Genomic DNA, 16,848 nt, shown 5'->3' with positions numbered 1-16,848 from the left:
ACTCAGAGAAATACTACTGACTTGACTGAGAATTGACCTGGACTCTCATGATTGGTCGCGAATCCTGACTTATGCTATGTAAGTATATTTTTAATTTTTAATGGCGTAATATTTCACCTCGGTGAAAATGCTACGCACGATGCTATGAAAATCCTGACTTACAACAAAAATATTTATTAATTAATCAATTAGTTTTTATATATTTGCTTAAGAAAAAGTTATAAATGCAATTGTATTTTTAAAATAACCGTGTATATTAGTAACAAACCAACTCTATTTTATATAAAAAAATCTAACTAAAACTACTATTTTGATGGAAAGTCTATATATAGCAAGATTAATCTTCATAAAGATCAAAGAAAGTTATTGTCAAAATAAGTCAAAGAAGTTTAAAACAACACAATAACAAATTTCTGGTGGAATATTTTAAAAAGTTAGTCTGGATTTTATAAAAATAGGAAGTCATCTTATACATGTTTTAGGGGAAGAAATCCATATTTGTTTTTTCTCCATTATAAATAAAGCAAAATTGTAAATTGTATATCAAATTCACACATTCTCGTCTTTGTAGAAAATGGAGATTCTATCATCTTTTGCAATTTCTAAAACTATTCTTGCAATATTATCTTTTGTTTTGCTTTCCAATATTCCCTCTCAAGCACAAGGGTGTATGTATTCTTTTTGTTCTTTTAGTTAATAACTTTCATAATTTATAGTTTAAAATTACACGAAAAATATAATTAAACATTGATAAAACCATGAAAAAAATACAATTAAATCTTTTGTCTCATTTATAGAAGTCCGGTCATTTTAAGTATTTATTTGTCCAACATTATAATTATACAACAAATTAACTTTTTCAAACAATCACGAAAAATGTCAAAATTTGTATAAATAAAAATGAGGAGAATACAATTGTTTTAAATGCAACATAACTCTTTATAATCACAGTTACTCAAAAATATTCATTTTTCAACATGCATTAGCTAACATTTTTCATTGCCATGATTGTCCCTATAATATTATATTACAGATCTTCTTCCTAAGCTGAAGTCGGCTCAATATAACATATCTACTTTACAGGTAATTTTGATTAAGTTAATTAATTATCTTGAGACAAAATAATATTAATTGAGTCATAATTATTTTATTTGAGTATATATAGTAATTAATAAACATGTTAATATTGTTGAACTCATATAGATTGGAGAAGCAACTACAACTAATCCATACGACTCTATGTTAAAATTTCTAAATTCTTCAAGATTTCCAAATCGAAAATCATTTCCAAATGGATTTTTATTTGGTACCGGATCTTCGGCCCTACAGGTGCATGCTTAAAAATAATATGTATTTCAATATATAATAATAACACTTGTTAAAATACTAAAATATATAATAGTTTAAAATTATCAAATTTAATTTATTATTGACAACTTTTTGATAACATTAGATTGAAGGAGGATGTCATGAAGGAGGAAGAGGACTTGGTATATGGGATGATATAGTTGAACAAAATAAAGGTTAGGATAATATATAATTATAATAGGAAAACATAAATGATTACTTTGATAGGTACCCAATTTTCATCATTTAATATTATTTCAATTTTAATATTTAATTACTTCAAAATAAATTTAAATTTTAAATTAACTGTATTTATGATATTGAAATCCAACAAAATTCTAAGATACTAAAATACTCCAAAATTTTAATCATCAAAAAAAAATTATATGTGTAGTGACAAACAATTTTTTTCAAAAATTTATATTAGTAATGACGGCATGATCATTTTACAACTATTTCTTTTTAATTTGAAATTCGTTTTATGTATTATTGTCATTCATTTATTTCTACTTCTTTTAGAATATAATATGCGAGTTTAGTGGTTAATCCCAATTTTTTTTAACAAACAGGTGTATTTTTAGATGTTGACAAATTTCCATCAAAAATAGAACATTACAAGTGATATAAGGTGAGTTCATTAAATATGAATATACTTATTTTTGTTTATAGACAGATATTAAACATCATAGTTTGTATTTTGATGAGAGTGAGGGTTCAATCATCTTCCTTCTGGTTAGAAACAACACAAACCTTCTGGTTTTCTAAATTATATATTACTTGGTAGATATAATAAATTGAAAGTCACAAATAATGAGAAAAATATACACCTTGAATTTAATTATTGTTTTAAATTTATTTTGTGGTGTTATAGGAGGATGTTCAACATTTAAAGAAACTTGGAATAAATTCTTACAGAATGTCTATCTCTTGGAGTAGAGTGATGCCAGGTAAAAAATTTAAGTTAAAATATTCTATTATAATTGATCAATACATGCTCAAATATTTTTTAAAGAGAATGTTAAAAAGGTACATTCTTAGTTATAGCTTACTAACATACTCACTCTAAAATATAAGTAGGTGTGAGTTAGACAATTTTAAATATTTAATATGTATTTGTGTAATTAGCATCTTATTAATTTATATCTTTTATGTTTACTATCTATTTAATATTTTTAAATATTTGATTATTTTGGTTTTTTCTTTGTATTTGATTTGCATCATAATTTTTATTAATTTGTAAAGTGACGAATATATAAGGAGGTGTAAGTAAGACAATTTCAAATATTTGATTTGCACCATAATTTTTATTAATACTTAGTTATATTTTATTAACATATTCGGTGTTAGACAATTTCAAATATTTGATATGTATTTTGTGTAATTAGCATCTTATTAATTTGTATTTTTTATGTTTATCACCTATTTAATATTTTTGAATATTTGATTATTTTGATTTTTTCTTTATATTTGATTTGCATCATAACTTTTATTAATTTGTAAAGTGACGAAAATATTACACAACATTTGAATTTAGATATTAAATAACGTGTCTTAGTTAGACTCTGATTTATATTGTAGTTCATAACATCTTTAAAAAAGAGTGCGACTTTACTTAATCGTAATCATAATACTTTATCGACCAAGAAAAATAAACTTTGTAGGTAAAATATATGAACAACAAAAGTGAACACCTAGTAACATCTTTTTGTTCACGGATAAACTTATCAATCGATTAATAATCACATCCACATGAACAATCAATAATATTATAATATATTTCTTCCTTACTAATACTAAACACTTATATTTCTCTTTAATTTCAATGGTCATTTATATAGATGGAACCTTAAAAGGAGGTATAAATCAAGAAGGTATCAACTTCTACAACAACTTGATTGATGAATTACTCGAAAATGGTATGAATTGAAAAATATAATATTCATTGCAATCTTTATTTCAATAAGAACTTTGTCTATAATAATCTGTTTTTTTGCTTCACATAATATCCATTTTTCATTTAAATTTGTAGGTATTGAACCTTTTGTGGGTATCATGCACTTTGACTATCCATTAGCCCTTAAACAAAAGCACAGTGGCTTCTTAAATCGATCTATTGTGTAATTTTTTCTTAACATCATCTCATCAAATTATTTTATTTTTAAAAAATTGGTTTAACTTTAAAGTTAGTTTGCACAAAGATTATGGAACTTCAACATCCATGTTTATATTATTTATGTAAAAATCAAATTTCAGAAAATATTATAAGGATTATAGTGAGCTCTTATTCAAAACATATGGAGATCGAGTAAAACATTGGACTACAATCAATGAGGCAGAAGTCACTGCTATATTTCAATTCATGCTCAATATTGATAATGTATCTACTGATGAGGCATGCAAAAATACTAAAATATGTACACAAACATATACTCTACTTCATAACTTCCTTCTTTCCCATGCTACATCATCAAAGTTATACAAAACAAAATTCCAAGTAAGTCATATTTTAGAAATTGCATGTTACATATAATATATCATCAACGTTAGCTCAAAATATATGCAGATTAACATTTGAGATTTACAACAACGCGAGTGAATGGAATACAAACCTATGACAAAATTAGAAATTAGAAATTATACTAATAATAGTTATGATTAATTTATTAGATTAAAATAGTGAGGTTGATAATTATCTTTAATAATTATATGTTATTTTTGAATGAATGTTTAATATAGGCACAACAAGGGGGGGAAATTGGATTTGCTCTTTCATCCGGAAGATATGTTCCTTATAGTTCAAAATCAGAGGATGTTGCTGCTACTCAGAGATTGATGGATTTCTACTGGGGATGGTTAGTGCATTTTACTAACCCTACCAACGACATACCTTGTTTCTTATTATATTTATGTTATGTTTTGTTAAATTTTCATATCATATTTTAGTTGTTAATACATTTTCTTATCAAAAAATTTATATAGCTACATTTTATTCCAATGTATAGGATTTTAGACCCAGTGTTCTATGGTGATTATCCAACAATAATGAAAGAGTATGTGGGGAATAGACTACCAAAATTCACTAAAAAGGAGAAATATATGTTAAAAGGAAGCACTGACTTTGTCGGAATCAATTATTATACTTCTCGTTTTGCTAGACATGAATCAAATAGAACCAAGATTAAGTATGACAATTATGACGCCTTAGCAGTTTCAGAAGGTAAGTTTTTTGTTAAACTAAACCTTACAATAAATTATAATAATTTATTTTTAAGTGTTTTTTTGTCATTATTTCCTTATTGCAGCTTCTAATATAGACGGAAAAATCCTTGGTTATAAGGTAAGAGAATAATGATAAGAATTTAAAAGAATTACATTTGTTAGTGGAATAACATAATTATTATATTTTACTTGTTAAATATTGATAATATATAGGATCAATACGGTTGGAACAATGTCTATCCTGAAGGATTATATAATTTTTTAGTCTACATTAAAGAAAAGTATAAAAATCCAAAAATTTACATCACAGAAAATGGTTAGTAGTGCATTTTTTCATTACAATATTATAATTAATAGTTATAGTTTATAATACAAAAAAAATTATCAATATCTTTTTTGTCAAATCCTATTTACGTAGGTATTGCTTCTTCTAAAATTTCAAATCCATTGAAGGATGAGCATCGAATTGCTTATGTTGCTGCACATTTAAATGCTACGAAGGCAGCAATTGAGTAAGTCATCTTTCCTTATCCATAAATTTTATGGATGATAAATAAATATCATGATACAATTAACTATTTTTTAAAATTGAATATATTGCATTTAGATATTAAATATTTGTGTACGTTTTATTTATGTATGACCTTATGTTGCTTTTGTAAGGATTGTTTATTTATTTTATTGTCTTTCTCTATAAAAACCATTAACAATATTTTTACAATAGAGATCAATAATTATGCATCAATAGTACAAAATAATTTGAAGTAGTTATTCAATCATCTTACTATATAGATATTGTATTTATATAACTTAGAAAGTGAGGAAAAAAACTAACATGATAATGCATAATTCAACAATTATGTAATATTTTTCTATTTTTCAAACATAAATTTTAAACTACTTCTATTAATTATTCTTTATAACTCAAAATTTTATTGTTCACTATAAATATTTATAATCGTTGGTTCTTAATTTCATTAATATGAAGAAAAAAACTAAGTTTGAAGAGATAAGTTATAATAAAACTATCAGTATGGAAAATAGTTTAAAATGAAACAAAATGCTTCTATAACTTGTTCTTACAAGAAACTAATCTTCAAGAGTTTTTGATGTTTAAATTGATAGTGATGGCGTAAATGTTCAAGGTTACTTTTTATGGGCAGCATTTGATACATTTGAATTTCAAGCGGGATATTCTGGAAATTGGGGTCTTTATCATATTGATTTTAATGATACTCTCAAGCGTATACCAACTGATGCAGCTAAATGGTACACAAAATACCTGACAAGTGATTTGAGACACTAACATATACTAATTTTGTTGGAATCAACTTGAAAAAAAAGAAGATCAATATAAATGGAGAACAAAGAAAGGAATCTTACTTCAAATATGATTGCATATAATATGTTGCTTATTTAATTTATTTTTAATTATAATTTTAAATGTGTTTATATTTGTGATTTGACTTTATGCGTGTAGATACATGTGACACCCATGCCCCCAAAATTGTTTTTTTTTTATATTTATGAAAATCATTTGTTTCAAACAAAAGGAAATTGAAAATAATAAGAAAACTTTCATTTAGATCACTTGTCAATAAATATACCATAATGTTAAATGTTAAATATGATAACACATGATTATTTTCAAATTTTAATAATAAAAATCTTAAAATCTTAAGTCACATGGATAAAGTTTGAATGAACCATGAACATAATGACAAGCTTCTCTATTAACCATTAGTATTTATAGATTTTGCATAAATGATAATTCTAATTCGAATCATATATGAAAATAAATAATAACAACATATATAAATATACTACATCAATATATATCATATCAAAGAGTCACTTCCACGCAACAACAATTTTTCATAATATCATATCAATTTTGTTTTTACTATCACTTAATAATGATGACTCTAACATTAACAAATCTAGAAAAAAAAGATGGTTAAGGTCACTTAATCAACTTATCAACGATTATCTACTATAACATATTTATAGAATTGGTTCCTATTTTTGAACTTCAATAATAAGTTCTTATATTTTAATACAGACGATGTAAAGTCCATTATATAAGTTATTCAAATTTTGGTTTCATATCCGCGCCTTATAAATGATCAATTTTTCTATTATCAACATTGATACCCAAAAATTATAACAACGTTGGATTTATGACAACAACTAATCATACATAAATTCCTTATAATAAGTAGGTATCATCATCATCATCATTATATAGAATTTCTTGTTTATATTTTGGCAGGTATTATCTTTGAGATTATAGTCGGTGCAGGGAATACACTTAGTCTCTAAATTTTTTTTTAGAACTTATGTTATCATTACAAGAAAAAAAATATGTTTTGCTAAACTTAAGTTATGACGGTTCTATAAAAAATTCCCTCCTTGTGTATTACGAAGATTTACTCGAAGGTTTTCAAAAACATAAGGGGTCATTTCTCACAATATAGGTGTTACAGATGCTTGAAAAAGTATGGCGAGATATTCATCTCAGAGGATGTAATTTTTCATGAACACCTATTTTCTTTCTCTTCATTATTCCCCTACGATCATAATACCTCTCGTAAAGATGTAAGTGAACCTTAGTCCATTTTTTCCCACAATTAAACTAAACTAAAATGCCTTATATACCTAGCATTAGTCCAATGGATAATGTTTTTTATCCTTTGACAACTGCTGACAGTCTGTCTTTCAATTCTACTGTTGATGACCAACCTAATCCTAAGTCACCTATGTCTCATTCTAGTCTTGTACCTAGTCTCAACACACTTCTCACATGTCTCAATCCACTCAACCAGGTCCCCCACCTTTAAACACTCTAGTCAGGCCTAACCTTCAACTCAACATCCAACCTAATTTTTAAAGAACTCAAAAACTCTATTGAGACATTGTCACCTACTATCAAGAATGTTTCTCTTCCTCAAGTTCACCAGTTAAATGAACATCCAATGTTAACTATAGCCAAAACAAGTCATTATAAACCTAAGGCCTTCCTTCTACATATAAAACCAACATTTATTAAACAAGCTCTCTCTCTCTCTCTCTCTCTCTCTCTCTCTCTCTCTCTCTCTCTCTCTCTCTCTCTCTCTCTCACAACCAGTTTGGCTTCAGAATATGCAACTTAAATATGATGCACTCTTGGATAAACACACGTGAAAATTGACGACTCTCCCACCTCATAGAAAACTTGTGGGATGTAAATGGGTCTTTAAAGTGAAATAAAATCTTGATGGAACTGTGAATAAATACAAAGCGAGAATGGTTACCAAAGGTTATCATCAACATTTTAGATTTGATTTTAATGAGATATTATCACCTGTTGTCAAATCAACTACCATTCGTGTGCTTTTTACTTTGCCTCTCACTGACAAATGAGAGCTATAACAAGCTGACATCAATAATGTGTTTCTCAATGGTTCCTTAAATGAGGAAGTGTATATCTTTCAACCCTCTGGTTTTAAGAAGAAACATTCTTCACTTGTTTGTAAACTACGTAAAGTGTTGTATGGATTCAAACAAGCTCTTAGGGCTTGGTAGAAGATGTTAACTCAGACCTTGTTCATTTTGGCTTCACTCATAGAAAATTTGACAATTCCCTCTTCATTTATTCTCACCAAGGTATCACTCTCTATGCATTGATATATGTAGATGATATTTTAATCATAGGTTCTCCCCTACACGTTGGTTAATACATTTTACTAACTCTACTAACAACACAACTTGAGTGATTTATCACTATATTAATGTCATATTTCATTAATTTTTCATATCCTCTTTTAATTGTTAATACATTTGTAAAAAAAAATATATAGCTACATTATATTCTAATATGTAGGATTTTAGACCTAGTGTTCTATGGAGATTATCCAATAATAACGAAAGAGTATGTGGGGAATAGGCTACCAATATTCACTAAAAAGAAGAAATACATGTTAAAAGGAAGCACTGACTTTGTCGAAATCAATTATTATACTTCTCGTTTTGTTAGACATGAATCAAATAGAACCAAGATTATGTATGACAATTATGATGCCTTAGCAATTTCAGAAGATAAGTTTTTTATTGAAATGAATTTTACTTTAACACCACAAACATATATAAAGAAATCACATTAATAAATGATCATTAAAGTTGACACCATAAATTCTACAAATCAAATTTTGTTTAGGTAATATATAAGATTGCCATAAATTATAATGATCAATTGTTAACTACATTTTTTTGTCATTGTTTCATTATCACAGCTTATAATATAGAAGGAAAAAACCTTGGTTACAAGGTAAGAAAATAATGCTAAGAATTAAAAATAATTACGTTTGTTAGAGAAATAACATAATTATTATATTTTTACTTGTTAAATGTTAAATGTTGATAATATATAGAATCAATACGGTTGGAACAATGTTTATCCCGAAGGATTACATAAGTTTTTAATCTAAATTAAAGAAAAGTACAAAAATCCAAAAATTTACATCACACAAAATGGTTAGTGGTGTATTTTTTCATATTTACAATATTATAATTAATAGTTATAACTTATACTACAAAAGACATTAATCAATATACTTTTTATGAAATCTTATTTAGGTAGGTATTGCTTCTTCTAAAATTCCAAACCCATTGAAGGACGAACACAAAATAGCTTACGTTGCTGCACATTTAAATGCTACAAAGGCAGCAATCACTACGCCAAAAGAGGGAAAAGAGGGCGCTTTTTTTGGCCTATAACAGCGTTTTTAAGCGTCCTCTAAAGTGGCGCTGGCATAGGTAAAGACAGCGCTTTGTTTTCCTGGAGAAAGCGCTGTCTAAAGTGGCCACATTATAGTGCGCTTTCAGAAAAAAAACGCCCTCTGGAGTGGTCCATAAAGGGACACCTTAGAGGGCGCTTTCTGGAAAAAGCGCCCTCTAAAGTTGTCAATGTAAAATGTTTAGAGGGCGCTTTCAGGAAAAAGCGCCCTCTAAAGTTGTCAATGTAAAGTGTTTAGAGGGCGCTTTCATGAAAAAGCGCCCTCTAAAGTTGTCAATGTAAAGTGTTTAGAGGGCGCTTTCAGGAAAAAGCGACCTCTAAAGTGTTAGTTCTTTTAAAAAAATTTGTTTGAAAAACAGTGGATATTTAATTGGTAACCTGTTCGCATGCTGCAAAAGTGTAAAATTCATATTGAATTCATCCTTTAATCCAATGTTATACACCATTAATCCATTTATATATACAACATGAATCCATTTATATACAACATTAATCCTTCATATATACAACATTGATATATGATTCTTTGATCAACAATATACAACAACATATTCATGATTTAGTAAAAGTACAACAACAATATACACTATTAGTCTCGAAAGATCCATAGCAACCAACACCCAGTGACCACTGTATCCAAAAGCTGTCTAGTAGTTCTAACCAATACTAAACAAAATAACGCCCATCCACCCATGATGAATAATAGCAAGTGTGCATAATAGGCAGGAGGAACTGCATACAAGATAACAAGTTATTGGTCAAACTCTGTAGCTGGTCTGCAGTGAATTTATTTTCATCATACAGCACATGATAATGCGTTGGTCGACTAACCCATTACATCCGCTATCATGGTCATAGGTCGTATAACCCATTACATCCGCTATCATGGTCACTAAAAACCAACCGTCAATTTCCTATTGCATCCGCTATCATGGTCGAAACAAACGTAGAAGGAGGAAACGCGCAGTAATAAGGTAAAACAGAAATTGGGCAAAGCTAAAACAAAGCAATAACATAAAACAGAAATTGGGAAAAGCGTGTACCTTTGTCTATAAAAAACTTTAACAAATTTTTTATAATAGAGATCAATAATTGTGCATCAATAGTACAAAATGGTTTGATGTAGTTATTCAATCATCTTATTATATAGATATTATATTTATATAATTTAGATAGTTAGGGAAAAAATTAACATCATGATAACACATAATTCAATTATTATATAATATGTTTTCAATTTTCAAACATAAATTTTAAATGATTTCTTATAATTATCTTTTATTACTCAAAATGTCACTGCTCACTATAGAAATTTATAGTAGTTGGTTCTTAATACCATTAATATTAAAAAAAACTATTTTGAAGAGATAAGTTCTAATAAATCGTCAATATAAAAGGTTGTTTAATATGAAATAACATACTTCTATAACTTATTTTTACAAGAAACTGTCATTCAATAATTTTTTATGTTTAAATTGATACTAAATGTTCAAGATTATTTTTTATGGGCAATATTTGATACTTTTGAATTTTAAGGGGATATTCTAAAAAATTGGGGTCTTTATCATATTGATTTTAATGATAGTCTCAAGCACAAATCAACTAATGCAGATAAATGGTACACAAAATATCTAACAAGTGATTTGAAACACTAAAATATATTTTCGTTGGAATCAACTTGGAAGAAAAAAAGATCAATATAAATGAAAAACGAAGAAAAAAATCTTACTTCAAATATAATTGTATATAATATATTGTTTATTTAATTTTATTTTATTTATAATTTCAAATGTGTTTATATTTGTGGTTTCATTTTATGTTAGTGCATATACACGTGACACACATACCTTCCAAACCGCTTCTTTGTTGATATTTATGGAAATAATTTATTCCAAACAAAAAAAATTGAAAATATTATAAAAAAAATATTCATTTAAATCACATGCTAATAAAGATATTATAATGTTAGTCATGATAACAAATGATTATTTTTAAGATTTAATAATAAAAACTTTAAAATCTTAAATGACGAGGATAAAATTTGAATGAACCATGACATAAACTTATGTATTAACCATTAATACTCGTAGATTTTGCATAAGATAGAATTCTAATGCAAAACATATAAGAAAATAAATAATAACAATAGATATAAATATATGACATCAATCATATATCATATCAAAGATTCACAACAATTGTTAACAATATCATACCAATTAATGATGGCTCTAACATTAATAAACCAAGACAAAAAGATGGTCAAGATTACTTAATCAACTTATCAATAATTATCTGTAATTTATTTATTCATTTTATTTCTATTCTCGAACTTCAATAATAAGTTCTCATAATTTAGAACTAATAATGTAAATTCCTTTATATAGGTAATTCAAAATATGATTCCAAATTCACACTTTATAAATGATCAGTTTTTCTATCATCAATACTAATATCCAAAAATTAATAACAATGTTATCATTCATAAGTTACTTATAATATATAGGTATCATCCTCATTAGTATAACTTCGTCATATAAAAATATAGTATCAACTTAACATGTCATCATCTATTATTTTAATATAAATCATCACATGGTATTAAATACTAATAATTAGGGCACAACCCCATCAATTTCTCATTCATACATATCTTAATCACCATCGAAAAAAGCATAGTAATTTTAAAAATCAAATATAAATCCTTTTGAAGGTAAATAACACACAACAAAGGAGTGTAGATTATGTGTAACATAAAAAATTTTCTTCAAAAACCTCGTTAAAATGAAAAAAAATAATGAAAAAGAAAATTTAAAGTAAAGAGATAAGAACAAGAAATGACAAAATATCCATCTTTCTACACCATCTAACTAGATAGTTACTTCCAACCCCTTTGCATTTATAGAATTATCCTTGTCCAACTAATAGCACACTATATTATTATTATTACAAATGTTTTGAATTAAATAAGTTTTTTGTATTTTTTGAGGACTTAAAACTTTGAAATAAAAATGTACTTGAATGTTTACAAAATAAATCTCCCAAAGGAGACATTAAATGATCCCAATACAAGTGAAAAATCTTATGAATTTTTTTTTGAAATAAGGTTCACAAGAGAATTTTTTTTAATCTTTGAACTTCTTTCTTCTCTAATATTACAAATAATATTTTATGAATTAATAATTTTATTTCATTGTCTGATGGGAAGGTCAGATAAAAAAGTTATGATATTTCTATATAGTGATGTTCTTCAAGTTTAGTTGTTAATTGCACAGTCTCACCTTTTCTAAGATTTATTATAGGTTTTAAAAATGAAACAAGACAATTTGGTTCCGACAAATCTTAATATTCTTGATGGAGTGGATGATCTTGTGCAACTTAGTTATTTAAATGAACTTTCAGTTTTATATGATATATAAATTAAAACAATGATTATATTTTTTAATTTTTAGATGTAATGTGGTATATTTGTGAGTTTGGCCTTTGATGAGATAGAATTTTATTATTATGGTGTTTCTTACTCTCTTTTTTTATCTATGATGAATTGTGCAGGTTCTTTGTGATATGTATTGTGCAGGTTCTTTGTGATATGTCGGTATGAAGTGATTCCTTATATTAACTTGTATGATGACTGAATATACCTATGGCAATATAGAAAAACAACATGGTGGTAATTGCATCAACTATTTTTCTTGTTTGGTTAATCGTAAACATATTCACTCATTTCATTTTTAACTAAATGGCTAAATTACAGGTTTGGTCCAATTCATGAAATCAATCCCCCTATTTTACTTATAATTAATTTTGGTTTCCTTTATCAATTTTGTTTTAAAAAATGACGATGTATAAGTTTTTTTAAATAGGTGGCAATATTGATATGACAGGCTTATTTTCAGCTAATTAATCTTATATTTTATATCATTTAAATATTTGTTTAGTTCAAATTTATTAATTATATTTTCCATGTCATTTAAATATATTTATTAAAAAAATATATTCAATTTTTCACAAAACTTAAATAATTATATCAAATTAAAATCATATGTTATACATATCAGCATAATATCACAATATCTTTTAATTATAATCTCTAATTATTGCAATTTTTCACCAAAATTATTATATTTTATTGTTTGTCATTTATAATAATTTGAATTTCTCTTAAGGTCATAAGAAAAGATTCAACAATATGCCAAATCCCTTCCTCATCGAAAACATCAGAAATTATAAAGTATCAACATGAGAAGATAGTCATTAAATTTCTTTAATCCATATAAAACTTAAGGTTATAAAAACAAATATGAAAATTAAGAGTTCCTAATAATGTTCACACGAAAATTAAAGAGCATAACATCTTGCTCTCATTTATTCTCACCATCAAAACAAAAATCACATTCATCTCTTTGCTCCTCACAAAATTCAATATCTTCATTTCTTCAGTATCAATTCCAAATCAAAACCGAAACACCCCATTCATTCTTAAGTCCTACCAAGATAATAACAACACCTCCATCACCAACACCATCACAATCTCAGACCTCGTATCCACTTTTCCAAAATTTCTACAACATAGTAACCATAAATGACGGCAATGCTATGACTCACATACACCACAACACATATTGGTTAAATCGGCCAAAATTGCAGTAAAAATCATTTTGTGTTGTTGTTCTTTGACCATACCGGATTCATGGATGTTTTCCAATAGAAAGTAAAATATGAAGAAGAAATCAAAAGAAGAATGACTGAAGAATGTTGAAGAGAAAATGTTTTTTTTTCTGGATCTATAGAGAATTAGAGAACCCTTTCCTTCTTTCTCGAAGAACGTTGAAGAAAAGATGTTTTTTATTCTAGATCTACAAAATTTTAGAGAACCCTATCTTCTTTCTCAAAGAGAGTTGAAGAGAAAGATGAGGGAAATATTTTTTTTTCATATCTAAAAAGAATTGAAGAGTGTTTGTCTTTTTCTTCAATTTTTTGTTTGAGAAAAAATCTCTTTCCACAAAAAACAATAGGAATAAGAGTTCATGTAAAACAGTCTAACAAAAAAAATAAAGAAGAAATACATAATACAGATATTGCATTGACTCATTGTTTTCTCTCTCCTTGTGATTGATTAAGCTTTAGTTACTTCTATATCTATTTTTTCAGCCTATTCATTTTAGGATTTTTCAAAATGTGAGATTTTGTGAACATGATGAGATGGATCTATTAGATAAGAGTGATGGAAAGGATGAAGCAAGAGCTTAAAAAATGCAAGAACACATAAAATCTGAGGAAAAATAATATGCATGGAAAATGTGGAATGGACTATTGAGGAAGACGATGAAAAGTTGGGAGCGTTGTATTTAACAAATAATTTTAAATCTCTATATTAGTAAACTTTTAATATAATTATGAGTAAAATAATTAAATAAGATATATCATTTATTAATCAGATTTTTTATAAATAATTTTAGATTAGTTAAACAAATTTAAATGACATGGAAAAGAAAAATACCAAATTGGAAATGTACATGGCAAATTTATAGTGTTAGCTATTAAAAATATGACATGTCAACCTTTTTCTGAGTAGAAAAAAGTTTGGGGGATTAAAACTGTATAAAAATAAAATAGGAAAATCAATTTCGTAAATAGAATTAAATGGAGGGACCTAAACTATAATTTAACCTAAATACATTTACATTTATTTATTTATTTCTAAGTGTAAGAGTATAATTGCTTATTTGAAGAGAAGCTTTGGACACAAGGAATAAGGCATTTCACGATAGTATCATGTACATGAAACTCATAAATGAATATGTACCATCGTGTATGTAAATGAATAGTATAGATGAGCAACCATATATGAAACTCTATAAATATAATAGTCATGGCACTGTAATATATTAATGATCAATGAATGCAATATAAAATGATGTTCAAAACTACATCCCAATCATAATATCACTCACCTAGTTAATCCCTTCCACTCTCCAACTACCCTAACTTAATTCAGTTACGTAATTGTTTCTTCTTCCTTGAGTTGTCATGGTTGAATCCTTTTGTTCTCTAACTACCCTAAATGAATTCAATTACATAACTGATTCTTCTTCCTTGAGTCACCATGGTTGAATCCTCTCATGTAGGTCAAACTACACTAATCACAAGCATGATCCAAAATTCACTGAGCTTTGCGATCAGTGTGTCTGAATCGTCTTCTTCATCATTTCGGACCAAAACTCTCGCATCAAGTTGTAGGAGAATAATTGTATGTTATGGAATCAAAAGTGGAGGGTGTCATTATCTGTCAAAGACTGCATAAAGCAGTAGTGAACCCTCAAATCCCTTAGAAGTTTAAGACTGTCCAAGATCAAGCTGAAAACAAAGTTTCGAATGAGTATGAAGAATAGATAATGCACGATCAAGCTATTGTCATCTAGCTTCTCTACACCATTTCAGAATCCATGTTACCTTGTGTTCTTTCATGTAATCGTGCATTTGAAGTTTGGAATAAGATTCAAAAGTATTCCAATGCGCACATGAAAGCTCGAGCTTGTCAACATCATGTTAAACTAAAATCCATCAAGAAAGGTAACAACTTTATCACTGAATATGTTATCTGTGTTAAAGTTATTGTAAATTTGTTGCTAGCAGCTGGAGTTGTCATCTCAGAACAAGATCAAATAGATTACATTATTGATGGACTCCATGAGGAATATAATCCATTTGTCATGAAAATGAATGGCACCATTGAGCCTCAATCTCTCTATGATATGAAAGCTCTCCTCTATGTTCAGGAGGCTCAGTTTGACAAATTTCGTCAGAAGTTGGTTGCCTTGTGTCAGATGTCTCATCAAATATAGTGCATGAAAATCATCAAACAGGCAGTGTGTGTGATAATACTCTAAGTAGTCGAGGTTGAGGAAGGATGCAGTGTGGTAGAGATCGTGGTACATAATGTTACTCGCCTGTGATGGAGAATTGCGGTCTAAAACGCAGCGGAAATTAAAATTTTCTCCTTTAGAGATCCTTACGAATGGTCATGATCAGTGATAGAATATTTACCTCTTATGACGATTGAAACCTTTGGTGCAGATCTCTTGTGACGATCAAAACCTTTGATGCAGATCCACGAAGCGATCACGAACGTTGAACGATGACAACGTCTCTACTCAGTCCACACGAACGAGTTCCTTCAATCTCAGTGCTAGCTGGTACGAATGAAGGCTTTGAGTGAGAGAGAGAGAGTGAGAGAGAAAACAAAAATAATGCAACCGCAATGAATGCTTCTGCACAAGAGTTCTATTTATAGAACCACTTGTGTGGGCTTCAAGCTAAAAAGCCCACTTAAGTGTATTTTGGCCCATATCTTATAATATGCCCAAAATCACTTAAGCCCATGGTACCTTACCATATTTTGTATTCTACTCAAGTACACCGTACCTTACGATGTTCTATAACTCACTTAAGAGCACCGTACCTTACGGTATTCCTTAGTTACTCTATCTCTCATCAATCCGTCCTTT

The 16,848-nt window shown here is 27.7% G+C and overlaps 1 pseudogene; it reads left to right on the top strand.

Moving 5' to 3' along the window:
• The first annotated feature begins 574 nt into the window (after positions 1-574).
• On the top strand, positions 575-5,872 carry LOC127128504 (beta-glucosidase 13-like; annotated as a pseudogene).
• Positions 5,873-16,848: the final 10,976 nt, after the last annotated feature.

Source organism: Lathyrus oleraceus, chromosome 3, assembly GCF_024323335.1.
Source record: "Lathyrus oleraceus cultivar Zhongwan6 chromosome 3, CAAS_Psat_ZW6_1.0, whole genome shotgun sequence".
NCBI lineage: Eukaryota > Viridiplantae > Streptophyta > Magnoliopsida > Fabales > Fabaceae > Lathyrus > Lathyrus oleraceus.
The sequence above is the reverse complement of the archived record's forward strand: the minus strand, read 5'-3'. Positions and strand labels throughout refer to the sequence as shown.